Source organism: Cyprinus carpio, chromosome B3 (assembly GCF_018340385.1).
Source record: "Cyprinus carpio isolate SPL01 chromosome B3, ASM1834038v1, whole genome shotgun sequence".
In the NCBI taxonomy this organism is placed as follows: domain Eukaryota; kingdom Metazoa; phylum Chordata; class Actinopteri; order Cypriniformes; family Cyprinidae; genus Cyprinus; species Cyprinus carpio.
The window spans coordinates 35,319,248-35,327,618 of record NC_056599.1 but is presented as its reverse complement, the minus strand read 5'-3'; the positions used below and the strand labels follow the sequence as shown (position 1 = coordinate 35,327,618).

At 35.5% G+C, this 8,371-nt stretch overlaps 1 pseudogene; it reads left to right on the top strand.

Moving 5' to 3' along the window:
- Positions 1–4,154: 4,154 nt before the first annotated feature.
- LOC122134640 lies at positions 4,155–7,194 on the top strand (annotated as a pseudogene).
- The last annotated feature ends 1,177 nt before the right edge of the window (positions 7,195–8,371 follow it).

The following is an 8,371-nucleotide window of genomic DNA, read 5'->3' as shown; positions in this document are numbered from 1 at the left end:
GACAATATATAAATTAATAGGTTTTAAAATATGTGGTATTTAAGATAAAACATGTTTTTGAACATTCCTTCGAACTATACCTTTGCATTTTTTAGAAGTATGACTTGAGGGTAAAGGGAAAACCCTAGAGCTAGTGCATGTAGATAATATAAAATTACAAATTAAAATAATCCAACATGACTTGAAATAATGCCTTGCTTTATCAGGCCAAAATGGAACGGGATCACAGAAAGTCTAATTTTTTAACTTGAATGTGCTTTTTTAAACTGCCCAAAAACAGTAAACTATAAGCTCGTTTTAAAACTTTTAAAAAAATTTTTAAATTTGTTTACCTTCCTCAAAAAAACAGGACAGGAAAAACTGTAGTGTTGCCCCTTTTGCCTTTTTTTTATTTGACCTACAGTAAGCCTCCCCCCTAGATGACCCCTTTTAGCTGGTCAAAGCGACAAACTTGTTAATTAATTGCAGTACAATGTACACATGCTCAACTTAATATTCTTTTTTGATTGCTTTAGATTGTCTCTTTTCCTACATGCAGGTCTGCAAGTCTGACATGAAATGAGTTTATGAAAGCTTAATTTTCTCATTCTAGTTTTGCATTCTAAGCCTTACCCATGTTTGCGGCTCCAAAATCAATACAGCATTGAAAAAGACTCTAATCTTTTTACTATGTTTGAGGGTGACTCCAAATGTCAATAATGAATCTACCTTTCATTGAGTTCACAAATTCAAAACTCTTTTCCAAAGTTGGACTCCATTGTTTTTCACAGCTGACTGATTGTGCTTTTTTTTTTTCCCGAAATGCAAGCAGGATTGACTTTGAGGGAACACTTCCTCAAGATATTTTTCCCCACAAAGCCCTACTCATCTACTATCAACAGTGCTACTCTTGGGTTATTGACTGTTAATGGTGCATCATTGCTTCTTCACTGCTGAAAGAATAAAAGTACTGTAGATTATTTTAAGCCTGCTTATTGCTGACTTTAGAAATTAAACTGAGAAGAAAGTATTTCAATAAAAATGCATTTGTATCACTTTGCAAGTATCTCATTTAAAGGTTCATATCTTTAGATTTAAACAGCATTTGTTGGAGCCATGGTTTGTGTGGTCAGGCAACAAGAGTTTCTGACAAAGAGTATTTTATGTTAACATCAGCATAAAATACATATCAGAAGACTCATCTTGATGAATGTTTTGTAGTTTAAATCAGACATTCTGAAAAATCCTACTCTTCTGAATGCACAAAAAGTTATAAGAGAATCAACTCTGCACCTTCAAACATAGATAAGACACTTTGCTTTTCAATGCCTTGGTGTTTGGGATGCAAAGGGAATCAAATTTGCTGTGATTTAGAGCCTAAATTGATACATTGTTTGTGCTACTATGGCTGGTTCATCTTGTTGGGGGAACTGAGCTATGAAACCCCGGGGTTTGCATTTTCATTTAATTTGGTCACACTTTAGTTTGGGAAATAAGTCTTCTATTTAAATACCACTTTTACCTCAATAAACTCCTAATTTACTGCTTATTAATGGTTGGGAAGGTGTTGTTACAGAGTTTAGGTGGGGTGGCAAGGGATCTAAAAATGGTCAGCAGAATAAGGCATTAAAAGTTTAAAAAACAGCCAGTATGCTAGTAATGTGCTAATAAAACTAGTTAATGTGAGAATTTTTCCCAAACAAAGTGTTACATTTTTTATTATTTTTTTTTTATTTATTTAGTTATTTTTGCTGTGCTTGTTTTATACATCTTGTTTTTGTTTTTTAAAAGTAAAAAAATTAGTAATTCAGACTGTTAAAGCGGAAATTAAAAAACAGTTACTAAGGCTTGCTTATTACATGCCAGTTTACAAAAAAAAAAAACCCAAAAATTAACAATCACAATCACATATTTCAGAGATCAGTGTAAAACCCGGAGCAGGAAATTAGTTTGTTTTCTTTATTGGGGGTCACATTGTGCTTAAGGCCAAATGGGGGGTTGGTTTTCTTTAGCAAAGCCCATCCCAAGGGATCCATCTGTGTACTAGTCCCCCGAGGCCTTGGGTTGGGGGCAATCATTAACCAAAGAACTGGGACACAAGGCCACATGCTTTTGTTGGGTCAGCTTATCATATGTATATGTACTGAAATTTATTTTATTCATGTATCTCTAGACCTTCAAGTTCTAAACACCCTCTAAATTTATGAATGCCGCAGGGTTTTAAGGTTGGAAATGATTGCTGTGGTCTTTTGGGTTCAGCTACAAGTCCCAATTGGTGCCTTGTTGGGGTCCTTTCTGAATCAGGGGTTTTTCCCTTTTGAAAAGCCCAAATGTGCTGATGACACATTTTTAAAGGCTGTTTCCCCCATCACCCCCCCCTGTTCCCTGTTTTTGTTTTTTCCTCTCTTTCTCTCTATTACCACCTGCTTTTTTTGGGCTTCACTCAGCATTTTCTGTTTTCCTGTGGATCTAATGTCTGTTCTCCACAGATAATCACTCTGATTTGTCAGAGTTTTTCTAGTGGTTTTTGTCAGCTATACGCTTTTTTTGACATCATGTTCTTACATTTCTGGGTCTGTCATCCCCAAATAAACAACAAACAGTTCTAGTATACAGTAATACTGCAGGAAAATCCATCCTAACCTTTTTATCTTCATACCCAAATATAAGCTGACCAGACAGTTTTCCGCCTGAGACTGAGTGTACACTGTAGTTTTAAAGCTTGCTTAAATTTCTATGAATAAATAGTGTTAAAAACTGTTTAGATACCTCCCACTTTTCCCCCTTTTTTAAAAAAATTTTTTTTTTCTTTTTTTTTAAACTTTTTAAATTTGTGGTAAATTTGTCAGACTGCTAGAGGTTTGCAGTTCTTCACTATTAATGATAAACAATATAACAATAACAATAAACAGTCACTATTGGCAAGTAGTTTTTTGGAAAAATTTACTGCTGGAAAAATTCAGCTTTCTAGTGTCCCCAAACCTGGCAACAATTTCATATTATTATGGTGTCCATACAGTAAAGATATATACATTTTAATCCATTTTTAAACATCAAAGTATGTTGTTTCATCAAAAACCCCCCCCTAACCTTTGACCCCCCTTACCTTTTTACTGTCTTTTTATATGTAATTTTATTATTTTTATTTAAAAAAAAACAAAATATTTGGTGAACAGAATATTTAGCATTATCTTCTGTTTTAAAAACATAAATTGGGGGTGGGGGGGGTACAATAGGGAAAAGCTTTTGTTTTTTAATGTTCAAAATATATGTTGTCACCACACACACAAGCGGTGATTTCAGTTTGGCAGAATGGGGTGGCAGAAAGCCACCAACCCAAAAGGGTGTGTGTGTGGTTGTACAAAAAAAAGAGAGAGAAAAAGGATGTCTTATAGCTGCTGCTGTCTCTGCCCATGTGACAACATCCCCACTGTGACACATCGTTTTAGTTCTACCCTGCATGCTCTTCTTAGAGATCATTCCCGTTTGTCAAGTGCACCTTTATTTATATAGTGCTTTTTAAAATACGGATTGTGTCAAAGCAACTGTACAGCATTAATTAGGAAAAAAAGGGGTCATAATGCAAAAACAATAGTAATTTCTCAGTTAAAGGCAGTTCATCATTAATTCAGTGATGTCATTATCCAGCTCAGCTTTTGCTTTTAAAAAGTATCTGTGCAATCAAGTCGACGATATCCCCCGGGAAAAGAAGTGTCCCCAGCAGCAAGGGAACCAAACCCATCAGGGGACAGAATGGAGAAAAAAACCCCGGGAGAAACCAGGCCCCCGTCAGGGGGCCAGTTCTCCTCCCGACCAGACGAAATCCAAATTCAACCCCGGCTGCAGCAAAGTCACATTCAGAGGACCAACTGGTTCCTGTGGTCTTGTCCCGGGGGCCGCCCGAGGCAAGGTCTTTTCTGGGGAACTGCTCTTTGCCACGTTGTCCCGGTCCCAGCTGACTTCAGGGCTTAGAGGTCCTTTTTGGTGCTGGTCCACCATTGGCCCGATAGTACTGGATCGGGTGACTGCAGTGACCATCTGATCTTTGGGTACAGACTGATCTGTGGCTACGTGACCTGGAGTAAGAGAGAAACAGACTAATATTAGTGAATGCCCTTCTTCAACATGTAGCAAGTACATCGGGTGTAAAAGAAGTCTGTTTCCCGTTGTTCGTTATGATAATAAGGTCTTTGGCCAGGTAAGATATTGTTTTTCCTAATATTTATGCAGCACTGCTAATCATCTAGCCTATTTTTTTAGCTTAATGATATACAGTATGTTGTGAATGACCCTAACTTTATTAAAGCGTTATCCAAGCATTTTGATTAAAATAAAACCAGCACTATAATGGGTTTGTCTTTCCAGGATCTGATATTGAGGTCTAAATAGAATTGTAAATCACCGTAAACAATTGATACTTGGTTAAATTTTTTGTTTTTTTGTTGGTTTGGTGCTTCTGGGAAAAGCTTTTGGTTGTTTGCAGTAATCACTTTTTATAGTTATACCTTGGCTGTTAAGCAGCCCCTGTCATTTATGTTTTGTTTTTATCTCTGTGCCGCTTTTTCTGTGTCCTTGATTTGGGCAGCCACATCCAGTGGTACTTAAAAAAAAGTAGTTGATGTGTGTTCTGGGCAAAACGTTAGCAAAGAGAAATTTGATTGTGTAGTGCAGCAGAGTTTGTCTGTAAAGAGACCCTTTCTTAGCTTAGATTTTGTTTATAGAGCCGCGGTTTCAGTAAATGCATTGTTTGTTTGGATTGGGATTGTGTTTGTTGTCTGTGCTTGGTGCATTTGATGTTTTCTGACTCTGATTTTGAATTGCCCTCTATAAACTCTCTTGTCTTTTTAAATATCGCTTTTCTAAATTGTTTTTAAAACTTGTGAAGTAATGGGTCTGAAGGCAGCGCTTTTGTTTATTCTAAACTTTCTTGATCTTCATTTATGGTAAGTCAGGTAAGTGAACTTTTTTCTTAGTTATATAGTTTTTTTTTTTAATAAATAAATAAACACTATATATTTTTATTTTGGCCTAGTCATCTTCTGAAGTTGGATTCCCCATTTTTAATAAAAGCACTATTGTTTTTTAAACTTGCTGCCTTTCATGCTACATCCTTTACATCCTTTTGGCATAAAAGAGTGCAGCAGAAAACAGAACTGCAGTTAATAATGTTGCCCTGAACTGATATGTACTATTTGTGTTTCTTGCCTCAGAAAGCACTAAGAAAGAGAGGGCATCACTATATATATATTTTTTTATCATACTTAAGATTAGAGATTTGATATGAATGATACCTTAAATTATGCTGCTTGTTGAGGAGAGATGTTGTCACCTTGGAATTATAAGCTCTATCTGCATTCCTAGTGGTTTTGAGATATTGAGCTTCAAAGTTTTGCATTCCATATACTCTATAGATCGAACATTTTTTTTTTTTTCAATACAAAGCCCCAAAATGTACACAACAAAAAAATATATAATGTAAATCACAGAATAGGAATTTGTTAATAACTCTATTTTGACAAAAATGTCAGCTAAAACCTTATAATACCAAAGTGACGATGTGCTGTAGATGTTCTTTCAAGGCCTAATTGTTGTCACTTGGTGAATGATGAAATAGGTTTAAAAAAACCCCTTATGGGAAACCTTTCATTGAGGGAGGGGCCTTTTTCATATGTAGAGAGCAGAATAGAGTCACTGAGTAACCACCCAGTTCACCCTATACTCAAAGTAACAAAAAGTAAAAAACCCCTTGTTTTTTTTTTTCTATGACTTTATTTTGCAATCTGTTCATTTTAAGGTTTTTTAAACCCGGAAATTCTATTCTATTTCATTCTATTTCAACAAAGAGAAATTAACATATATTCCGTCTTAGAAATGTATCGCATGAATTAAATTGAATTTTGGAATAGATATTAATGATCAAATCATGTGTGTCCACCCTCTGTACTGAGAAACAATTGTCTGAACTTTGAGAATTCTCTATTGTATTCACAGACCTTTCTCGAAAAGGCAGTGGAGAGTGGGTCTCGTGGTATGACTACTAAGCAAACAGCAACAAAGCACTAAAGGTAAGTTCAGGTGATATTTCCGGTAAAAATGCTTCTAATTCAAATCAGCAGAAGAAGAGCATTAAACCACACAATAAATCACACTGCACACTTATAAAGCCCGCTTCTGCAACTGAATAAAAATAGCAGGTAATTGCCACCTCTTCTTTTTTTCCACAGAATTGCATGATAAATATGTACAGTTGCAAGTTATAAAAAGTCAGAACTGTAGATATAGACTAGAAATTGTAAGATTTTTTTTTCTTAGAATTTTACTTTTTAACTCTTTTATATCTCATAATTCAGAGAAAAACAATTGAGTTGTGAGACGTAAACCCACAATTAGGAGGAAAAAAAGTCAGAATTGTGAGATAAATGTCCTTTTTTATTTATTTTTATTCAGTGGTGAAACAGGCACATTTCCTATTGGTGTACTGCTGCAAATGCATACGCTACCATGAACTAAAAAATTAGATATATGTTATACAGCACTGAGAAAGTTAACATAATTGATATGCTTTTTAACCTTAAGATTACTATTATTCTTACCCTTCCTTTTCTCTCACTAGAGAGAGAGAACTTACTGTACATGTGCTGGATAAGGCTCATCACCGCAGTTTATTAAAGATCATTTCAGTTGCCCTCAGTCTCCCCTGGCCTCCTTTCACTCTCACTTCTCTCTCTTGATCTTGTCCCATGGGTCCCTGCAGGTGAAGCGAGCCAGGTGAAAATGGCACAAGTCTTACAGATGACGAAGCCATGTCTATGTCTGTGCTGAGCTTTCGAACCAGCACTTACGTGGTCTGTCGAAGATGAGATCCTGCAGTTGAAACAGCGGCGCGACGCTCAAAAACCGCGGCTATGCTGCCAGCTGCCGTCAAACGCGGTCAGCCACAAAAAGGAGTGAGCTGGAGAAACAGAAGGCGGAGCTCAGCAGGAGGTGTGGAGAAACTCACCGGAAAATGCTAGCATGAAGGTGGAGCTTGATGTGCGCCAGCGCCTCCAAATATGAGGCTCTCCAGAGTTTTTGCCAGAACTGTGGGTCCGCAGAGTCTGTTGCTACACTGCCAGGCCCCATCACATCTGTCATAGGCCCTCATACCAGGAAAAAGTGGCCGCCACCAGTGTCATCAATGATTGTGAAGTCCAAAACAGAAGCACGGTCATATAATGCACAAACGGGAACATTTAGCATATTGGTCAGCTGCATTTATCAGGCACAGGGTTACTTATGTTATATGTCGCGGATAAAATTCAGCAAGATGATCTTGCTTTTAGACCATAAAATCTAAACAGAAACACTAAAATCCCTTGATGTCATTTACAACCCCTTTGTTAATGAACGAAAATTTTTATCAGCGATCATTTCGGAATATTACACTTGGGTTCCCAAAATTATTAGAAAAATATGCCTAATCGAAAAAATTATATACATATTTTTAAGGAAGGGGGGGCAAAAAAATTTATTTTTGTTACATTTTGAAAAAAAAAATTTGAAAGTTATCACTAAATGTGTTTTTTTAAAGTAGCAAGATAAATTATTGAAAAAACTTATCTTCAAATTTTTTTTTAGAAAATTCAATTAATCTTTTTTTTTTTCAGTGTGTCACCCATGTTATACCAAACCGAAAAAAAATTGGGCCATGGAACACAAAAATTTTTTTTTTTGCTGCTTTTTTTCCCCACAGAAAAAAAATACTTTCTCGAGGTCACAAAAATTTTTTTAAAAAGCCCAAAATTATCTGAAAACTCACTTGTAAAATTTAAACCTCTTGTGATTTAAAAAAAAAAATGATGCCATTTTCATCACTTGGGTAAAAATAACAACAGTAGATTACCCTTAAAGGGCTATTAAAAATAACACATTTTTTTTAAATTTCAAAAAATATCGTTTTTCAAAAAAGTAACGCAAATTATTTGTTTTTCCATTTTTTCATTTTCACCTCTTTTTTACCTCAGTTTAGTGAAAAGGGCTTTAATTCCAAAAAATAACTTTGGGTTTTTTTTTATTAAAAAAAAAAAATAAGCAAACCCGGTTACGAAAGAAAGGATTAATCCTATAAAAATAACCTATATTGCAATGACACTTTTTTAAAAAATTAAATTTCCGAACACCATTTTTGGCATCAAACCTAAGCAAGGATCTTATACACAAAATAAAATACATGCATTTGGGAAAGGGAAAAGAAGGAGAGATTGTTAAAATAAAAGAATTGGAGTGGTTACTTTTGGAAATATTTTTATCCTTTTTGGGGGTTTACGACTGGATGTATGCTTTTGGAACCCCAACCCTCGTCAAACCAAAAAAATTAATTTCTCATTTTGGGTTTAAATGTTCCCCAGGCCAA